Genomic DNA, 21,535 nt, shown 5'->3' on the forward strand with positions numbered 1-21,535 from the left:
ATAATTGATTTGTTGATTATTTGTCTATTCATATGATAATCTGATAAACCTATATAAAAAGGTTAGTTAAATTCGTTTATACTTATATTTTTATGATTAAATAAAACTAGATGTAGAATTGAATGTATAATATTTGATCAAAGGGAGGATTGATAGTGGAAAATATAGTTTAGATGATCAATTATGTATTCGTTAATGATTAGAAACCATTTATTCTAATACTATTATGTTATGATATGAAAAGTAAAGGTTATTGGTTAAGCTGTTACTGAAAATGTAAGCAGAACTAATTTGATTGTCTGTGCCTCTTGGGAAGGTCAAGGGGAGAAAAAGCTTTTCAGACAAGATAAGAATGTTTGGGTTTTATTCCATTGTTGAGAGAAATCTGTATCTTTTAGACAGGTTGTAATGTCTGGTTTATGAGGGGAGTAGAAAGCATCTCCGGACCTAAACAAAAAAACAACGGGGCTATCGTGGGAAACTGATGATGTCATTTTGAGTTTATAACCTGTGGAAATCTGTGTATGGGTTAGTACTCTCTGGAATTAAAACGCTCTTTAACCTGGCTTTTAAGACTGGTCTCAATCTACTTCATGCATAATTAATGAACTTACAACTCATTAAATGAATTAGAAATGAGTGCTAATTGGTATTGGCAATTAAAACATTAAAGGAATTTAGAATTCCTCTGTTATGCAGGTGAATGAGGACCCAAAAGCGACTTGGCGAAAACAGAGTCTTTAATCCAGTAAATATTCAGGAGCTTTGAATCGCTGGCCATTTGTGGCCAGGAAGGTCTTCCAATATCACTAGACAAAGAGAGACAGCATTCCTGGAGGGTAAATAAAGCATAAAGAACAATTCCACTCGTAAATTAGAACAGACTGGAGACTCGATCATAAACTGCAGGTTGCCTCGGGAAGGCACTTGACCGTAGCAGACTCAGACACCTGCTCACCACGCAGCATCTGAGGGAAACTGTCGTCCCGACAGGGCGATACAAAGACACAGCACGGTGAACAATATACAAGGATCCGAAGGACAGAAACAGGAAAACAAGGGGAGAAATAGGGACTCTAATCAGGGGAAAAGATGTGCTCTCATCCAAATGATTGATTATGGAATAGGAACAGCTGGGAGCAGGAACAACAACACTTTGTTCCAATGGTTGTGTTAACGTGCATCGAAGGTGCAGCAACATTTTCAGCAGGGGTAAAACTGTAGAAGGAAAAGCAAAATCAAATAAGACAAAACATTTGTTAGCTTTTTGAATGGCCTGTACATAAAACAACAACACTTTGTTCCAATGGTTGTGTTAACGTGCAAAAATAGACCTAGCGTTAGCAATGTTCAAAAATGTAGCGTCAGCAACATTATATGAAAGGCATCTGGCAGGAGTAAATTCAGCCACAATCTCAAATATATTCTGATAAATATATATTTTAAACAACTGCATTTTCACAAATGTAATATATAATCGCCAAGCCATTCAAAATAATAAGGGGACTGACTCTGGAAGAATGATGAAGTGGCTAGTCACTTTCATGGCGTATAGGCGTACATACACACACAAACACACTGGACAAACATTGTCCTTCTCGCGAGATAAATATAAATGCTAAGGTTATTCATGCCAGATTGACATCATTTACGTTGTCATACTATCCAGATTAATAAGAATAAATTATATGTTCCTTGGAGAACACAGAATGATCAAGCTATTGAGTAACAGAAGATCAGAGACCATTGACAGCCATTTTACCAGTAGGTATAGCAACTTGTCATCTTTCATGTTCAACAACACACCAATCACATGTGACAACAGGAAACACAGCAGGTCAAAAGCAAGCTTACTGTAAGGCCAGGAAGGTCTTCCATATCACTAGAAACAGAAAGACAGCATCCCTGGGTGGGCTCAAATCACCAACTTTTAAATTAAGAGTCAAACTCACCAACCAATTGCACCACAGAGACTTGTCATATCCACATCATGGAGCACAACAAACTGAGAACTGTCGTCCCTGGGTGGGCTCGAACCACCAACCTTTAGATTAACAGTCTAACGCGCTAACCAATTGCGCCACAGAGACTTGTGGTGTATTTGACCCTGACGCTTGATCGCTGGCCATTTGTGCTCTCATCCAACTGTACATGGAGTTTACGAAACAACAACACTTTGTTCCAATGGTTGTGTTAACGTGCATCGAAGGTGCAGCAACATTTTCAAGGAAGTAGACCTGTAGTTTTCTAATATTTGTTAGCTTTTTGAATGGCCTTAAAAGGGCAAAAATGTAGCGCAATGTTCGTCAGCGCAACATTATATTGAAAGGCATCTGGCAGGAGTAAATTCAGCCACAATCTCAAATATATTCTGATAATATATATTTTAAACAACTGCATTTTCACAAATGTAATATATAATCGCCAAGCCCATTCAAAATAATAAGGGGACTGACTCTGGAAGAATGATGAAGTGGCTAGTCACTTTCATGGCGTATAGGCGTACATATACACACAAACACACTGGACAAACATTGTCCTTCTCGCGAGATAAATATAAATGCTAAGGTTATTCATGCCAGATTGACATCATTTACGTTGTCATACTATCCAGATTAATAAGAATAAATTATATGTTCCTTGGAGAACACAGAATGATCAAGCTATTGAGTAACAGAAGATCAGAGACCATTGACAGCCATTTTACCAGTAGGTATAGCAACTTGTCATCTTTCATGTTCAACAACACACCAATCACATGTGACAACAGGAAACACAGCAGGTCAAAAGCAAGCTTACTGTAAGGCCAGGAAGGTCTTCCATATCACTAGAAACAGAGAGACAGCATTCCTGGGTGGGCTCAAATCACCAACTTTTTAATTAAGAGTCAAACTCACCAACCAATTGCACCACAGAGACTTGTCATATCCACATCATGGAGCACAACAAACTGAGAACTGTCGTCCCTGGGTGGGCTCGAACCACCAACCTTTAGATTAACAGTCTAACGCGCTAACCAATTGCGCCACAGAGACTTGTGGTGTATTTGACCCTGACGCTTGATCGCTGGCCATTTGTGCTCTCATCCAACTGTACATGGAGTTTACGAAACAACAACACTTTGTTCCAATGGTTGTGTTAACGTGCATCGAAGGTGCAGCAACATTTTCAAGGAAGTAGACCTGTAGTTTTCTAATATTTGTTAGCTTTTTGAATGGCCTTAAAAGGGCAAAAATGTAGCGCAATGTTCGTCAGCGCAACATTATATTGAAAGGCATCTGGCAGGAGTAAATTCAGCCACAATCTCAAATATATTCTGATAAATATATATTTTAAACAACTGCATTTTCACAAATGTAATATATAATCGCCAAGGCCCATTCAAAAAATAATAAGGGGACTGACTCTGGAAGAATGATGAAGTGGCTAGTCACTTTCATGGCGTATAGGCGTACATACACACACAAACACACTGGACAAACATTGTCCTTCTCGCGAGATAAATATAAATGCTAAGGTTATTCATGCCAGATTGACATCATTTACGTTGTCATACTATCCAGATTAATAAGAATAAATTATATGTTCCTTGGAGAACACAGAATGATCAAGCTATTGAGTAACAGAAGATCAGAGACCATTGACAGCCATTTTACCAGTAGGTATAGCAACTTGTCATCTTTCATGTTCAACAACACACCAATCACATGTGACAACAGGAAACACAGCAGGTCAAAAGCAAGCTTACTGTAAGGCCAGGAAGGTCTTCCATATCACTAGAAACAGAGAGACAGCATTCCTGGGTGGGCTCAAATCACCAACTTTTAAATTAAGAGTCAAACTCACCAACCAATTGCACCACAGAGACTTGTCATATCCACATCATGGAGCACAACAAACTGAGAACTGTCGTCCCTGGGTGGGCTCGAACCACCAACCTTTAGATTAACAGTCTAACGCGCTAACCAATTGCGCCACAGAGACTTGTGGTGTATTTGACCCTGACGCTTGATCGCTGGCCATTTGTGCTCTCATCCAACTGTACATGGAGTTTACGAAACAACAACACTTTGTTCCAATGGTTGTGTTAACGTGCATCGAAGGTGCAGCAACATTTTCAAGGAAGTAGACCTGTAGTTTTCTAATATTTGTTAGCTTTTTGAATGGCCTTAAAAGGGCAAAAATGTAGCGCAATGTTCGTCAGCGCAACATTATATTGAAAGGCATCTGGCAGGAGTAAATTCAGCCACAATCTCAAATATATTCTGATAAATATATATTTTAAACAACTGCATTTTCACAAATGTAATATATAATCGCCAAGCCCATTCAAAATAATAAGGGGACTGACTCTGGAAGAATGATGAAGTGGCTAGTCACTTTCATGGCGTATAGGCGTACATATACACACAAACACACTGGACAAACATTGTCCTTCTCGCGAGATAAATATAAATGCTAAGGTTATTCATGCCAGATTGACATCATTTACGTTGTCATACTATCCAGATTAATAAGAATAAATTATATGTTCCTTGGAGAACACAGAATGATCAAGCTATTGAGTAACAGAAGATCAGAGACCATTGACAGCCATTTTACCAGTAGGTATAGCAACTTGTCATCTTTCATGTTCAACAACACACCAATCACATGTGACAACAGGAAACACAGCAGGTCAAAAGCAAGCTTACTGTAAGGCCAGGAAGGTCTTCCATATCACTAGAAACAGAGAGACAGCATTCCTGGGTGGGCTCAAATCACCAACTTTTAAATTAAGAGTCAAACTCACCAACCAATTGCACCACAGAGACTTGTCATATCCACATCATGGAGCACAACAAACTGAGAACTGTCGTCCCTGGGTGGGCTCGAACCACCAACCTTTAGATTAACAGTCTAACGCGCTAACCAATTGCGCCACAGAGACTTGTGGTGTATTTGACCCTGACGCTTGATCGCTGGCCATTTGTGCTCTCATCCAACTGTACATGGAGTTTACGAAACAACAACACTTTGTTCCAATGGTTGTGTTAACGTGCATCGAAGGTGCAGCAACATTTTCAAGGAAGTAGACCTGTAGTTTTCTAATATTTGTTAGCTTTTTGAATGGCCTTAAAAGGGCAAAAATGTAGCGCAATGTTCGTCAGCGCAACATTATATTGAAAGGCATCTGGCAGGAGTAAATTCAGCCACAATCTCAAATATATTCTGATAAATATATATTTTAAACAACTGCATTTTCACAAATGTAATATATAATCGCCAAGGCCATTCAAAATAATAAGGGGACTGACTCTGGAAGAATGATGAAGTGGCTAGTCACTTTCATGGCGTATAGGCGTACATACACACACAAACACACTGGACAAACATTGTCCTTCTCGCGAGATAAATATAAATGCTAAGGTTATTCATGCCAGATTGACATCATTTACGTTGTCATACTATCCAGATTAATAAGAATAAATTATATGTTCCTTGGAGAACACAGAATGATCAAGCTATTGAGTAACAGAAGATCAGAGACCATTGACAGCCATTTTACCAGTAGGTATAGCAACTTGTCATCTTTCATGTTCAACAACACACCAATCACATGTGACAACAGGAAACACAGCAGGTCAAAAGCAAGCTTACTGTAAGGCCAGGAAGGTCTTCCATATCACTAGAAACAGAGAGACAGCATTCCTGGGTGGGCTCAAATCACCAACTTTTAAATTAAGAGTCAAACTCACCAACCAATTGCACCACAGAGACTTGTCATATCCACATCATGGAGCACAACAAACTGAGAACTGTCGTCCCTGGGTGGGCTCGAACCACCAACCTTTAGATTAACAGTCTAACGCGCTAACCAATTGCGCCACAGAGACTTGTGTTTGTATTTGACCCTGACGCTTGATCGTTGGCCATTTGTGCTCTCATCCAACTGTACATGGAGTTTACGAAACAACAACACTTTGTTCCAATGGTTGTGTTAACGTGCATCGAAGGTGCAGCAACATTTTCAAGGAAGTAGACCTGTAGTTTTCTAATATTTGTTAGCTTTTTGAATGGCCTTAAAAGGGCAAAAATGTAGCGCAATGTTCGTCAGCGCAACATTATATTGAAAGGCATCTGGCAGGAGTAAATTCAGCCACAATCTCAAATATATTCTGATAAATATATATTTTAAACAACTGCATTTTCACAAATGTAATATATAATCGCCAAGCCCATTCAAAATAATAAGGGGACTGACTCTGGAAGAATGATGAAGTGGCTAGTCACTTTCATGGCGTATAGGCGTACATATACACACAAACACACTGGACAAACATTGTCCTTCTCGCGAGATAAATATAAATGCTAAGGTTATTCATGCCAGATTGACATCATTTACGTTGTCATACTATCCAGATTAATAAGAATAAATTATATGTTCCTTGGAGAACACAGAATGATCAAGCTATTGAGTAACAGAAGATCAGAGACCATTGACAGCCATTTTACCAGTAGGTATAGCAACTTGTCATCTTTCATGTTCAACAACACACCAATCACATGTGACAACAGGAAACACAGCAGGTCAAAAGCAAGCTTACTGTAAGGCCAGGAAGGTCTTCCATATCACTAGAAACAGAGAGACAGCATTCCTGGGTGGGCTCAAATCACCAACTTTTAAATTAAGAGTCAAACTCACCAACCAATTGCACCACAGAGACTTGTCATATCCACATCATGGAGCACAACAAACTGAGAACTGTCGTCCCTGGGTGGGCTCGAACCACCAACCTTTAGATTAACAGTCTAACGCGCTAACCAATTGCGCCACAGAGACTTGTGGTGTATTTGACCCTGACGCTTGATCGCTGGCCATTTGTGCTCTCATCCAACTGTACATGGAGTTTACGAAACAACAACACTTTGTTCCAATGGTTGTGTTAACGTGCATCGAAGGTGCAGCAACATTTTCAAGGAAGTAGACCTGTAGTTTTCTAATATTTGTTAGCTTTTTGAATGGCCTTAAAAGGGCAAAAATGTAGCGCAATGTTCGTCAGCGCAACATTATATTGAAAGGCATCTGGCAGGAGTAAATTCAGCCACAATCTCAAATATATTCTGATAAATATATATTTTAAACAACTGCATTTTCACAAATGTAATATATAATCGCCAAGCCCATTCAAAATAATAAGGGGACTGACTCTGGAAGAATGATGAAGTGGCTAGTCACTTTCATGGCGTATAGGCGTACATATACACACAAACACACTGGACAAACATTGTCCTTCTCGCGAGATAAATATAAATGCTAAGGTTATTCATGCCAGATTGACATCATTTACGTTGTCATACTATCCAGATTAATAAGAATAAATTATATGTTCCTTGGAGAACACAGAATGATCAAGCTATTGAGTAACAGAAGATCAGAGACCATTGACAGCCATTTTACCAGTAGGTATAGCAACTTGTCATCTTTCATGTTCAACAACACACCAATCACATGTGACAACAGGAAACACAGCAGGTCAAAAGCAAGCTTACTGTAAGGCCAGGAAGGTCTTCCATATCACTAGAAACAGAGAGACAGCATTCCTGGGTGGGCTCAAATCACCAACTTTTAAATTAAGAGTCAAACTCACCAACCAATTGCACCACAGAGACTTGTCATATCCACATCATGGAGCACAACAAACTGAGAACTGTCGTCCCTGGGTGGGCTCGAACCACCAACCTTTAGATTAACAGTCTAACGCGCTAACCAATTGCGCCACAGAGACTTGTGGTGTATTTGACCCTGACGCTTGATCGCTGGCCATTTGTGCTCTCATCCAACTGTACATGGAGTTTACGAAACAACAACACTTTGTTCCAATGGTTGTGTTAACGTGCATCGAAGGTGCAGCAACATTTTCAAGGAAGTAGACCTGTAGTTTTCTAATATTTGTTAGCTTTTTGAATGGCCTTAAAAGGGCAAAAATGTAGCGCAATGTTCGTCAGCGCAACATTATATTGAAAGGCATCTGGCAGGAGTAAATTCAGCCACAATCTCAAATATATTCTGATAAATATATATTTTAAACAACTGCATTTTCACAAATGTAATATATAATCGCCAAGCCCATTCAAAATAATAAGGGGACTGACTCTGGAAGAATGATGAAGTGGCTAGTCACTTTCATGGCGTATAGGCGTACATATACACACAAACACACTGGACAAACATTGTCCTTCTCGCGAGATAAATATAAATGCTAAGGTTATTCATGCCAGATTGACATCATTTACGTTGTCATACTATCCAGATTAATAAGAATAAATTATATGTTCCTTGGAGAACACAGAATGATCAAGCTATTGAGTAACAGAAGATCAGAGACCATTGACAGCCATTTTACCAGTAGGTATAGCAACTTGTCATCTTTCATGTTCAACAACACACCAATCACATGTGACAACAGGAAACACAGCAGGTCAAAAGCAAGCTTACTGTAAGGCCAGGAAGGTCTTCCATATCACTAGAAACAGAAAGACAGCATCCCTGGGTGGGCTCAAATCACCAACTTTTAAATTAAGAGTCAAACTCACCAACCAATTGCACCACAGAGACTTGTCATATCCACATCATGGAGCACAACAAACTGAGAACTGTCGTCCCTGGGTGGGCTCGAACCACCAACCTTTAGATTAACAGTCTAACGCGCTAACCAATTGCGCCACAGAGACTTGTGGTGTATTTGACCCTGACGCTTGATCGCTGGCCATTTGTGCTCTCATCCAACTGTACATGGAGTTTACGAAACAACAACACTTTGTTCCAATGGTTGTGTTAACGTGCATCGAAGGTGCAGCAACATTTTCAAGGAAGTAGACCTGTAGTTTTCTAATATTGTTAGCTTTTTGAATGGCCTTAAAAGGGCAAAAATGTAGCGCAATGTTCGTCAGCGCAACATTATATTGAAAGGCATCTGGCAGGAGTAAATTCAGCCACAATCTCAAATATATTCTGATAAATATATATTTTAAACAACTGCATTTTCACAAATGTAATATATAATCGCCAAGCCCATTCAAAATAATAAGGGGACTGACTCTGGAAGAATGATGAAGTGGCTAGTCACTTTCATGGCGTATAGGCGTACATATACACACAAACACACTGGACAAACATTGTCCTTCTCGCGAGATAAATATAAATGCTAAGGTTATTCATGCCAGATTGACATCATTTACGTTGTCATACTATCCAGATTAATAAGAATAAATTATATGTTCCTTGGAGAACACAGAATGATCAAGCTATTGAGTAACAGAAGATCAGAGACCATTGACAGCCATTTTACCAGTAGGTATAGCAACTTGTCATCTTTCATGTTCAACAACAACCACCAATCACATGTGACAACAGGAAACACAGCAGGTCAAAAGCAAGCTTACTGTAAGGCCAGGAAGGTCTTCCATATCACTAGAAACAGAAGGACAGCATCCCTGGGTGGGCTCAAATCACCAACTTTTAAATTAAGAGTCAAACTCACCAACCAATTGCACCACAGAGACTTGTCATATCCACATCATGGAGCACAACAAACTGAGAACTGTCGTCCCTGGGTGGGCTCGAACCACCAACCTTTAGATTAACAGTCTAACGCGCTAACCAATTGCGCCACAGAGACTTGTGGTGTATTTGACCCTGACGCTTGATCGCTGGCCATTTGTGCTCTCATCCAACTGTACATGGAGTTTACGAAACAACAACACTTTGTTCCAATGGTTGTGTTAACGTGCATCGAAGGTGCAGCAACATTTTCAAGGAAGTAGACCTGTAGTTTTCTAATATTTGTTAGCTTTTTGAATGGCCTTAAAAGGGCAAAAATGTAGCGCAATGTTCGTCGCGCAACATTATATTGAAAGGCATCTGGCAGGAGTAAATTCAGCCACAATCTCAAATATATTCTGATAAATATATATTTTAAACAACTGCATTTTCACAAATGTAATATATAATCGCCAAGCCCATTCAAAATAATAAGGGGACTGACTCTGGAAGAATGATGAAGTGGCTAGTCACTTTCATGGCGTATAGGCGTACATACACACACAAACACACTGGACAAACATTGTCCTTCTCGCGAGATAAATATAAATGCTAAGGTTATTCATGCCAGATTGACATCATTTACGTTGTCATACTATCCAGATTAATAAGAATAAATTATATGTTCCTTGGAGAACACAGAATGATCAAGCTATTGAGTAACAGAAGATCAGAGACCATTGACAGCCATTTTACCAGTAGGTATAGCAACTTGTCATCTTTCATGTTCAACAACACACCAATCACATGTGACAACAGGAAACACAGCAGGTCAAAAGCAAGCTTACTGTAAGGCCAGGAAGGTCTTCCATATCACTAGAAACAGAGAGACAGCATTCCTGGGTGGGCTCAAATCACCAACTTTTAAATTAAGAGTCAAACTCACCAACCAATTGCACCACAGAGACTTGTCATATCCACATCATGGAGCACAACAAACTGAGAACTGTCGTCCCTGGGTGGGCTCGAACCACCAACCTTTAGATTAACAGTCTAACGCGCTAACCAATTGCGCCACAGAGACTTGTGTTGTGGTGTATTTGACCCTGACGCTTGATCGCTGGCCATTTGTGCTCTCATCCAACTGTACATGGAGTTTACGAAACAACAACACTTTGTTCCAATGGTTGTGTTAACGTGCATCGAAGGTGCAGCAACATTTTCAAGGAAGTAGACCTGTAGTTTTCTAATATTTGTTAGCTTTTTGAAGCCTTAAAAGGGCAAAAATGTAGCGCAATGTTCGTCAGCGCAACATTATATTGAAAGGCATCTGGCAGGAGTAAATTCAGCCACAATCTCAAATATATTCTGATAAATATATATTTTAAACAACTGCATTTTCACAAATGTAATATATAATCGCCAAGCCCATTCAAAATAATAAGGGGACTGACTCTGGAAGAATGATGAAGTGGCTAGTCACTTTCATGGCGTATAGGCGTACATATACACACAAACACACTGGACAAACATTGTCCTTCTCGCGAGATAAATATAAATGCTAAGGTTATTCATGCCAGATTGACATCATTTACGTTGTCATACTATCCAGATTAATAAGAATAAATTATATGTTCCTTGGAGAACACAGAATGATCAAGCTATTGAGTAACAGAAGATCAGAGACCATTGACAGCCATTTTACCAGTAGGTATAGCAACTTGTCATCTTTCATGTTCAACAACACACCAATCACATGTGACAACAGGAAACACAGCAGGTCAAAAGCAAGCTTACTGTAAGGCCAGGAAGGTCTTCCATATCACTAGAAACAGAAGACAGCATCCCTGGGTGGGCTCAAATCACCAACTTTTAAATTAAGAGTCAAACTCACCAACCAATGCACCACAGAGACTTGTCATATCCACATCATGGAGCACAACAAACTGAGAACTGTCGTCCCTGGGTGGGCTCGAACCACCAACCTTTATTAACAGTCTACATTTGAATTACAGGAAACACAGCAGGTCAAAAGCAAGCTTACTGTAAGGCCAGGAAGGTCTTCCATATCACTAGAAACAGAAAGACAGCATCCCTGGGTGGGCTCAAATCACCAACTTTTAAATTAAGAGTCACCACAGAGACTTGTCATATCCACATCATGGAGCACAACAAACTGAGAACTGTCGTCCCTGGGTGGGCTCGAACCACCAACCTTTAGATTAACAGTCTAACGCGCTAACCAATTGCGCCACAGAGACTTGTGGTGTATTTGACCCTGACGCTTGATCGCTGGCCATTTGTGCTCTCATCCAACTGTACATGGAGTTTACGAAACAACAACACTTTGTTCCAATGGTTGTGTTAACGTGCATCGAAGGTGCAGCAACATTTTCAAGGAAGTAGACCTGTAGTTTTCTAATATTTGTTAGCTTTTTGAATGGCCTTAAAAGGGCAAAAATGTAGCGCAATGTTCGTCAGCGCAACATTATATTGAAAGGCATCTGGCAGGAGTAAATTCAGCCACAATCTCAAATATATTCTGATAAATATATATTTTAAACAACTGCATTTTCACAAATGTAATATATAATCGCCAAGCCCATTCAAAATAATAAGGGGACTGACTCTGGAAGAATGATGAAGTGGCTAGTCACTTTCATGGCGTATAGGCGTACATATACACACAAACACACTGGACAAACATTGTCCTTCTCGCGAGATAAATATAAATGCTAAGGTTATTCATGCCAGATTGACATCATTTACGTTGTCATACTATCCAGATTAATAAGAATAAATTATATGTTCCTTGGAGAACACAGAATGATCAAGCTATTGAGTAACAGAAGATCAGAGACCATTGACAGCCATTTTACCAGTAGGTATAGCAACTTGTCATCTTTCATGTTCAACAACACACCAATCACATGTGACAACAGGAAACACAGCAGGTCAAAAGCAAGCTTACTGTAAGGCCAGGAAGGTCTTCCATATCACTAGAAACAGAGAGACAGCATTCCTGGGTGGGCTCAAATCACCAACTTTTAAATTAAGAGTCAAACTCACCAACCAATTGCACCACAGAGACTTGTCATATCCACATCATGGAGCACAACAAACTGAGAACTGTCGTCCCTGGGTGGGCTCGAACCACCAACCTTTAGATTAACAGTCTAACGCGCTAACCAATTGCGCCACAGAGACTTGTGGTGTATTTGACCCTGACGCTTGATCGCTGGCCATTTGTGCTCTCATCCAACTGTACATGGAGTTTACGAAACAACAACACTTTGTTCCAATGGTTGTGTTAACGTGCATCGAAGGTGCAGCAACATTTTCAAGGAAGTAGACCTGTAGTTTTCTAATATTTGTTAGCTTTTTGAATGGCCTTAAAAGGGCAAAAATGTAGCGCAATGTTCGTCAGCGCAACATTATATTGAAAGGCATCTGGCAGGAGTAAATTCAGCCACAATCTCAAATATATTCTGATAAATATATATTTTAAACAACTGCATTTTCACAAATGTAATATATAATCGCCAAGCCCATTCAAAATAATAAGGGGACTGACTCTGGAAGAATGATGAAGTGGCTAGTCACTTTCATGGCGTATAGGCGTACATATACACACAAACACACTGGACAAACATTGTCCTTCTCGCGAGATAAATATAAATGCTAAGGTTATTCATGCCAGATTGACATCATTTACGTTGTCATACTATCCAGATTAATAAGAATAAATTATATGTTCCTTGGAGAACACAGAATGATCAAGCTATTGAGTAACAGAAGATCAGAGACCATTGACAGCCATTTTACCAGTAGGTATAGCAACTTGTCATCTTTCATGTTCAACAACACACCAATCACATGTGACAACAGGAAACACAGCAGGTCAAAAGCAAGCTTACTGTAAGGCCAGGAAGGTCTTCCATATCACTAGAAACAGAGAGACAGCATTCCTGGGTGGGCTCAAATCACCAACTTTTAAATTAAGAGTCAAACTCACCAACCAATTGCACCACAGAGACTTGTCATATCCACATCATGGAGCACAACAAACTGAGAACTGTCGTCCCTGGGTGGGCTCGAACCACCAACCTTTAGATTAACAGTCTAACGCGCTAACCAATTGCGCCACAGAGACTTGTGGTGTATTTGACCCTGACGCTTGATCGCTGGCCATTTGTGCTCTCATCCAACTGTACATGGAGTTTACGAAACAACAACACTTTGTTCCAATGGTTGTGTTAACGTGCATCGAAGGTGCAGCAACATTTTCAAGGAAGTAGACCTGTAGTTTTCTAATATTTGTTAGCTTTTTGAATGGCCTTAAAAGGGCAAAAATGTAGCGCAATGTTCGTCAGCGCAACATTATATTGAAAGGCATCTGGCAGGAGTAAATTCAGCCACAATCTCAAATATATTCTGATAAATATATATTTTAAACAACTGCATTTTCACAAATGTAATATATAATCGCCAAGCCCATTCAAAATAATAAGGGGACTGACTCTGGAAGAATGATGAAGTGGCTAGTCACTTTCATGGCGTATAGGCGTACATATACACACAAACACACTGGACAAACATTGTCCTTCTCGCGAGATAAATATAAATGCTAAGGTTATTCATGCCAGATTGACATCATTTACGTTGTCATACTATCCAGATTAATAAGAATAAATTATATGTTCCTTGGAGAACACAGAATGATCAAGCTATTGAGTAACAGAAGATCAGAGACCATTGACAGCCATTTTACCAGTAGGTATAGCAACTTGTCATCTTTCATGTTCAAACAACACACCAATCACATGTGACAACAGGAAACACAGCAGGTCAAAAGCAAGCTTACTGTAAGGCCAGGAAGGTCTTCCATATCACTAGAAACAGAGAGACAGCATTCCTGGGTGGGCTCAAATCACCAACTTTTAAATTAAGAGTCAAACTCACCAACCAATTGCACCACAGAGACTTGTCATATCCACATCATGGAGCACAACAAACTGAGAACTGTCGTCCCTGGGTGGGCTCGAACCACCAACCTTTAGATTAACAGTCTAACGCGCTAACCAATTGCGCCACAGAGACTTGTGGTGTATTTGACCCTGACGCTTGATCGCTGGCCATTTGTGCTCTCATCCAACTGTACATGGAGTTTACGAAACAACAACACTTTGTTCCAATGGTTGTGTTAACGTGCATCGAAGGTGCAGCAACATTTTCAAGGAAGTAGACCTGTAGTTTTCTAATATTTGTTAGCTTTTTGAATGGCCTTAAAAGGGCAAAAATGTAGCGAATGTTCGTCAGCGCAACATTATATTGAAAGGCATCTGGCAGGAGTAAATTCAGCCACAATCTCAAATATATTCTGATAAATATATATTTTAAACAACTGCATTTTCACAAATGTAATATATAATCGCCAAGCCCATTCAAAATAATAAGGGGACTGACTCTGGAAGAATGATGAAGTGGCTAGTCACTTTCATGGCGTATAGGCGTACATATACACACAAACACACTGGACAAACATTGTCCTTCTCGCGAGATAAATATAAATGCTAAGGTTATTCATGCCAGATTGACATCATTTACGTTGTCATACTATCCAGATTAATAAGAATAAATTATATGTTCCTTGGAGAACACAGAATGATCAAGCTATTGAGTAACAGAAGATCAGAGACCATTGACAGCCATTTTACCAGTAGGTATAGCAACTTGTCATCTTTCATGTTCAACAACACACCAATCACATGTGACAACAGGAAACACAGCAGGTCAAAAGCAAGCTTACTGTAAGGCCAGGAAGGTCTTCCATATCACTAGAAACAGAAAGACAGCATCCCTGGGTGGGCTCAAATCACCAACTTTTAAATTAAGAGTCAAACTCACCAACCAATTGCACCACAGAGACTTGTCATATCCACATCATGGAGCACAACAAACTGAGAACTGTCGTCCCTGGGTGGGCTCGAACCACCAACCTTTAGATTAACAGTCTAACGCGCTAACCAATTGCGCCACAGAGACTTGTGGTGTATTTGACCCTGACGCTTGATCGCTGGCCATTTGTGCTCTCATCCAACTGTACATGGAGTTTACGAAACAACAACACTTTGTTCCAATGGTTGTGTTAACGTGCATCGAAGGTGCAGCAACATTTTCAAGGAAGTAGACCTGTAGTTTTCTAATATTTGTTAGCTTTTTGAATGGCCTTAAAAGGGCAAAAATGTAGCGCAATGTTCGTCAGCGCAACATTATATTGAAAGGCATCTGGCAGGAGTAAATTCAGCCACAATCTCAAATATATTCTGATAAATATATATTTTAAACAACTGCATTTTCACAAATGTAATATATAATCGCCAAGCCCATTCAAAATAATAAGGGGACTGACTCTGGAAGAATGATGAAGTGGCTAGTCACTTTCATGGCGTATAGGCGTACATATACACACAAACACACACTGGACAAACATTGTCCTTCTCGCGAGATAAATATAAATGCTAAGGTTATTCATGCCAGATTGACATCATTTACGTTGTCATACTATCCAGATTAATAAGAATAAATTATATGTTCCTTGGAGAACACAGAATGATCAAGCTATTGAGTAACAGAAGATCAGAGACCATTGACAGCCATTTTACCAGTAGGTATAGCAACTTGTCATCTTTCATGTTCAACAACACACCAATCACATGTGACAACAGGAAACACAGCAGGTCAAAAGCAAGCTTACTGTAAGGCCAGGAAGGTCTTCCATATCACTAGAAACAGAGAGACAGCATCCCTGGGTGGGCTCAAATCACCAACTTTTAAATTAAGAGTCAAACTCACCAACCAATTGCACCACAGAGACTTGTCATATCCACATCATGGAGCACAACAAACTGAGAACTGTCGTCCCTGGGTGGGCTCGAACCACCAACCTTTAGATTAACAGTCTAACGCGCTAACCAATTGCGCCACAGAGACTTGTGGTGTATTTGACCCTGACGCTTGATCGCTGGCCATTTGTGCTCTCATCCAACTGTACATGGAGTTTACGAAACAACAACACTTTGTTCCAATGGTTGTGTTAACGTGCATCGAAGGTGCAGCAACATTTTCAAGGAAGTAGACCTGTAGTTTTCTAATATTTGTTAGCTTTTTGAATGGCCTTAAAAGGGCAAAAATGTAGCGCAATGTTCGTCAGCGCAACATTATATTGAAAGGCATCTGGCAGGAGTAAATTCAGCCACAATCTCAAATATATTCTGATAAATATATATTTTAAACAACTGCATTTTCACAAATGTAATATATAATCGCCAAGCCCATTCAAAATAATAAGGGGACTGACTCTGGAAGAATGATGAAGTGGCTAGTCACTTTCATGGCGTATAGGCGTACATATACACACAAACACACTGGACAAACATTGTCCTTCTCGCGAGATAAATATAAATGCTAAGGTTATTCATGCCAGATTGACATCATTTACGTTGTCATACTATCCAGATTAATAAGAATAAATTATATGTTCCTTGGAGAACACAGAATGATCAAGCTATTGAGTAACAGAAGATCAGAGACCATTGACAGCCATTTTACCAGTAGGTATAGCAACTTGTCATCTTTCATGTTCAACAACACACCAATCACATGTGACAACAGGAAACACAGCAGGTCAAAAGCAAGCTTACTGTAAGGCCAGGAAGGTCTTCCATATCACTAGAAACAGAGAGACAGCATTCCTGGGTGGGCTCAAATCACCAACTTTTAAATTAAGAGTCAAACTCACCAACCATTGCACCACAGAGACTTGTCATATCCACATCATGGAGCACAACAAACTGAGAACTGTCGTCCCTGGGTGGGCTCGAACCACCAACCTTTAGATTAACAGTCTAACGCGCTAACCAATTGCGCCACAGAGACTTGTGGTGTATTTGACCCTGACGCTTGATCGCTGGCCATTTGTGCTCTCATCCAACTGTACATGGAGTTTACGAAACAACAACACTTTGTTCCAATGGTTGTGTTAACGTGCATCGAAGGTGCAGCAACATTTTCAAGGAAGTAGACCTGTAGTTTTCTAATATTTGTTAGCTTTTTGAATGGCCTTAAAAGGGCAAAAATGTAGCGCAATGTTCGTCAGCGCAACATTATATTGAAAGGCATCTGGCAGGAGTAAATTCAGCCACAATCTCAAATATATTCTGATAAATATATATTTTAAACAACTGCATTTTCACAAATGTAATATATAATCGCCAAGCCCATTCAAAATAATAAGGGGACTGCTGGAAGAATGATGAAGTGGCTAGTCACTTTCATGGCGTATAGGCGTACATATACACACAAACACACTGGACAAACATTGTCCTTCTCGCGAGATAAATATAAATGCTAAGGTTATTCATGCCAGATTGACATCATTTACGTTGTCATACTATCCAGATTAATAAGAATAAATTATATGTTCCTTGGAGAACACAGAATGATCAAGCTATTGAGTAACAGAAGATCAGAGACCATTGACAGCCATTTTACCAGTAGGTATAGCAACTTGTCATCTTTCATGTTCAACAACACACCAATCACATGTGACAACAGGAAACACAGCAGGTCAAAAGCAAGCTTACTGTAAGGCCAGGAAGGTCTTCCATATCACTAGAAACAGAGAGACAGCATTCCTGGGTGGGCTCAAATCACCAACTTTTAAATTAAGAGTCAAACTCACCAACCAATTGCACCACAGAGACTTGTCATATCCACATCATGGAGCACAACAAACTGAACTGAGAACTGTCGTCCCTGGGTGGGCTCGAACCACCAACCTTTAGATTAACAGTCTAACGCGCTAACCAATTGCGCCACAGAGACTTGTGGTGTATTTGACCCTGACGCTTGATCGCTGGCCATTTGTGCTCTCATCCAACTGTACATGGAGTTTACGAAACAACAACACTTTGTTCCAATGGTTGTGTTAACGTGCATCGAAGGTGCAGCAACATTTTCAAGGAAGTAGACCTGTAGTTTTCTAATATTTGTTAGCTTTTTGAATGGCCTTAAAAGGGCAAAAATGTAGCGCAATGTTCGTCAGCGCAACATTATATTGAAAGGCATCTGGCAGGAGTAAATTCAGCCACAATCTCAAATATATTCTGATAAATATATATTTTAAACAACTGCATTTTCACAAATGTAATATATAATCGCCAAGCCCATTCAAAATAATAAGGGGACTGACTCTGGAAGAATGATGAAGTGGCTAGTCACTTTCATGGCGTATAGGCGTACATACACACACAAACACACTGGACAAACATTGTCCTTCTCGCGAGATAAATATAAATGCTAAGGTTATTCATGCCAGATTGACATCATTTACGTTGTCATACTATCCAGATTAATAAGAATAAATTATATGTTCCTTGGAGAACACAGAATGATCAAGCTATTGAGTAACAGAAGATCAGAGACCATTGACAGCCATTTTACCAGTAGGTATAGCAACTTGTCATCTTTCATGTTCAACAACACACCAATCACATGTGACAACAGGAAACACAGCAGGTCAAAAGCAAGCTTACTGTAAGGCCAGGAAGGTCTTCCATATCACTAGAAACAGAGAGACAGCATTCCTGGGTGGGCTCAAATCACCAACTTTTAAATTAAGAGTCAAACTCACCAACCAATTGCACCACAGAGACTTGTCATATCCACATCATGGAGCACAACAAACTGAGAACTGTCGTCCCTGGGTGGGCTCGAACCACCAACCTTTAGATTAACAGTCTAACGCGCTAACCAATTGCGCCACAGAGACTTGTGGTGTATTTGACCCTGACGCTTGATCGCTGGCCATTTGTGCTCTCATCCAACTGTACATGGAGTTTACGAAACAACAACACTTTGTTCCAATGGTTGTGTTAACGTGCATCGAAGGTGCAGCAACATTTTCAAGGAAGTAGACCTGTAGTTTTCTAATATTTGTTAGCTTTTTGAATGGCCTTAAAAGGGCAAAAATGTAGCGCAATGTTCGTCAGCGCAACATTATATTGAAAGGCATCTGGCAGGAGTAAATTCAGCCACAATCTCAAATATATTCTGATAAATATATATTTTAAACAACTGCATTTTCACAAATGTAATATATAATCGCCAAGCCCATTCAAAATAATAAGGGGACTGACTCTGGAAGAATGATGAAGTGGCTAGTCACTTTCATGGCGTATAGGCGTACATATACACACAAACACACTGGACAAACATTGTCCTTCTCGCGAGATAAATATAAATGCTAAGGTTATTCATGCCAGATTGACATCATTTACGTTGTCATACTATCCAGATTAATAAGAATAAATTATATGTTCCTTGGAGAACACAGAATGATCAAGCTATTGAGTAACAGAAGATCAGAGACCATTGACAGCCATTTTACCAGTAGGTATAGCAACTTGTCATCTTTCATGTTCAACAACACACCAATCACATGTGACAACAGGAAACACAGCAGGTCAAAAGCAAGCTTACTGTAAGGCCAGGAAGGTCTTCCATATCACTAGAAACAGAGAGACAGCATTCCTGGGTGGGCTCAAATCACCAACTTTTAAATTAAGAGTCAAACTCACCAACCAATTGCACCACAGAGACTTGTCATATCCACATCATGGAGCACAACAAACTGAGAACTGTCGTCCCTGGGTGGGCTCGAACCACCAACCTTTAGATTAACAGTCTAACGCGCTAACCAATTGCGCCACAGAGACTTGTGGTGTATTTGACCCTGACGCTTGATCGCTGGCCATTTGTGCTCTCATCCAACTGTACATGGAGTTTACGAAACAACAACACTTTGTTCCAATGGTTGTGTTAACGTGCATCGAAGGTGCAGCAACATTTTCAAGGAAGTAGACCTGTAGTTTTCTAATATTTGTTAGCTTTTTGAATGGCCTTAAAAGGGCAAAAATGTAGCGCAATGTTCGTCAGCGCAACATTATATTGAAAGGCATCTGGCAGGAGTAAATTCAGCCACAATCTCAAATATATTCTGATAAATATATATTTTAAACAACTGCATTTTCACAAATGTAATATATAATCGCCAAGCCCATTCAAAATAATAAGGGGACTGACTCTGGAAGAATGATGAAGTGGCTAGTCACTTTCATGGCGTATAGGCGTACATACACACACAAACACACTGGACAAACATTGTCCTTCTCGCGAGATAAATATAAATGCTAAGGTTATTCATGCCAGATTGACATCATTTACGTTGTCATACTATCCAGATTAATAAGAATAAATTATATGTTCCTTGGAGAACACAGAATGATCAAGCTATTGAGTAACAGAAGATCAGAGACCATTGACAGCCATTTTACCAGTAGGTATAGCAACTTGTCATCTTTCATGTTCAACAACACACCAATCACATGTGACAACAGGAAACACAGCAGGTCAAAAGCAAGCTTACTGTAAGGCCAGGAAGGTCTTCCATATCACTAGAAACAGAGAGACAGCATTCCTGGGTGGGCTCAAATCACCAACTTTTAAATTAAGAGTCAAACTCACCAACCAATTGCACCACAGAGACTTGTCATATCCACATCATGGAGCACAACAAACTGAGAACTGTCGTCCCTGGGTGGGCTCGAACCACCAACCTTTAGATTAACAGTCTAACGCACTAACCAATTGCGCCACAGAGACTTGTGGTGTATTTGACCCTGACGCTTGATCGCTGGCCATTTGTGCTCTCATCCAACTGTACATGGAGTTTACGAAACAACAACACTTTGTTCCAATGGTTGTGTTAACGTGCATCGAAGGTGCAGCAACATTTTCAAGGAAGTAGACTCTGACGCGCTATTGATAGTGGAAAGACTGGTCTCAATCTACTTCATGCATAATTAATGAACTTACAACTCATTAAATGAATTAGAAATGAGTGCTAATTGGTATTGGCAATTAAAACATTAAAGGAATTTAGAATTCCTC

The 21,535-nt window shown here is 39.8% G+C and overlaps 21 non-coding genes across 21 annotated transcripts; all 21 read right to left on the bottom strand.

The window, feature by feature from the left end:
- Nucleotides 1–2,016: 2,016 nt before the first annotated feature.
- trnan-guu lies at nt 2,017–2,090 on the bottom strand. The gene has a single exon. It is a non-coding gene; the product is annotated as a tRNA-Asn (tRNA).
- An 871-nt stretch (nt 2,091–2,961) lies between these two features.
- trnan-guu lies at nt 2,962–3,035 on the bottom strand. Its single transcript has one exon. It is a non-coding gene; the product is annotated as a tRNA-Asn (tRNA).
- An 875-nt stretch (nt 3,036–3,910) lies between these two features.
- Nucleotides 3,911–3,984, bottom strand: trnan-guu. The gene has a single exon. It is a non-coding gene; the product is annotated as a tRNA-Asn (tRNA).
- Nucleotides 3,985–4,856: 872 nt separating this feature from the next.
- Nucleotides 4,857–4,930, bottom strand: trnan-guu. Its single transcript has one exon. It is a non-coding gene; the product is annotated as a tRNA-Asn (tRNA).
- An 872-nt stretch (nt 4,931–5,802) lies between these two features.
- On the bottom strand, nt 5,803–5,876 carry trnan-guu. Its single transcript has one exon. It is a non-coding gene; the product is annotated as a tRNA-Asn (tRNA).
- Nucleotides 5,877–6,749: 873 nt separating this feature from the next.
- On the bottom strand, nt 6,750–6,823 carry trnan-guu. The gene has a single exon. It is a non-coding gene; the product is annotated as a tRNA-Asn (tRNA).
- Nucleotides 6,824–7,695: 872 nt separating this feature from the next.
- Nucleotides 7,696–7,769, bottom strand: trnan-guu. Its single transcript has one exon. It is a non-coding gene; the product is annotated as a tRNA-Asn (tRNA).
- An 872-nt stretch (nt 7,770–8,641) lies between these two features.
- Nucleotides 8,642–8,715, bottom strand: trnan-guu. Its single transcript has one exon. It is a non-coding gene; the product is annotated as a tRNA-Asn (tRNA).
- An 873-nt stretch (nt 8,716–9,588) lies between these two features.
- On the bottom strand, nt 9,589–9,662 carry trnan-guu. The gene has a single exon. It is a non-coding gene; the product is annotated as a tRNA-Asn (tRNA).
- An 871-nt stretch (nt 9,663–10,533) lies between these two features.
- Nucleotides 10,534–10,607, bottom strand: trnan-guu. Its single transcript has one exon. It is a non-coding gene; the product is annotated as a tRNA-Asn (tRNA).
- Nucleotides 10,608–11,710: 1,103 nt separating this feature from the next.
- On the bottom strand, nt 11,711–11,784 carry trnan-guu. The gene has a single exon. It is a non-coding gene; the product is annotated as a tRNA-Asn (tRNA).
- Nucleotides 11,785–12,656: 872 nt separating this feature from the next.
- Nucleotides 12,657–12,730, bottom strand: trnan-guu. Its single transcript has one exon. It is a non-coding gene; the product is annotated as a tRNA-Asn (tRNA).
- An 872-nt stretch (nt 12,731–13,602) lies between these two features.
- Nucleotides 13,603–13,676, bottom strand: trnan-guu. Its single transcript has one exon. It is a non-coding gene; the product is annotated as a tRNA-Asn (tRNA).
- An 873-nt stretch (nt 13,677–14,549) lies between these two features.
- On the bottom strand, nt 14,550–14,623 carry trnan-guu. Its single transcript has one exon. It is a non-coding gene; the product is annotated as a tRNA-Asn (tRNA).
- An 871-nt stretch (nt 14,624–15,494) lies between these two features.
- trnan-guu lies at nt 15,495–15,568 on the bottom strand. Its single transcript has one exon. It is a non-coding gene; the product is annotated as a tRNA-Asn (tRNA).
- Nucleotides 15,569–16,442: 874 nt separating this feature from the next.
- trnan-guu lies at nt 16,443–16,516 on the bottom strand. The gene has a single exon. It is a non-coding gene; the product is annotated as a tRNA-Asn (tRNA).
- An 871-nt stretch (nt 16,517–17,387) lies between these two features.
- Nucleotides 17,388–17,461, bottom strand: trnan-guu. Its single transcript has one exon. It is a non-coding gene; the product is annotated as a tRNA-Asn (tRNA).
- Nucleotides 17,462–18,335: 874 nt separating this feature from the next.
- On the bottom strand, nt 18,336–18,409 carry trnan-guu. The gene has a single exon. It is a non-coding gene; the product is annotated as a tRNA-Asn (tRNA).
- An 872-nt stretch (nt 18,410–19,281) lies between these two features.
- Nucleotides 19,282–19,355, bottom strand: trnan-guu. The gene has a single exon. It is a non-coding gene; the product is annotated as a tRNA-Asn (tRNA).
- An 872-nt stretch (nt 19,356–20,227) lies between these two features.
- Nucleotides 20,228–20,301, bottom strand: trnan-guu. Its single transcript has one exon. It is a non-coding gene; the product is annotated as a tRNA-Asn (tRNA).
- An 872-nt stretch (nt 20,302–21,173) lies between these two features.
- trnan-guu lies at nt 21,174–21,247 on the bottom strand. Its single transcript has one exon. It is a non-coding gene; the product is annotated as a tRNA-Asn (tRNA).
- Between the last annotated feature and the right edge of the window lie 288 nt (nt 21,248–21,535).

Source organism: Oncorhynchus gorbuscha, linkage group LG25, assembly GCF_021184085.1.
Source record: "Oncorhynchus gorbuscha isolate QuinsamMale2020 ecotype Even-year linkage group LG25, OgorEven_v1.0, whole genome shotgun sequence".
Classification (NCBI taxonomy): domain Eukaryota; kingdom Metazoa; phylum Chordata; class Actinopteri; order Salmoniformes; family Salmonidae; genus Oncorhynchus; species Oncorhynchus gorbuscha.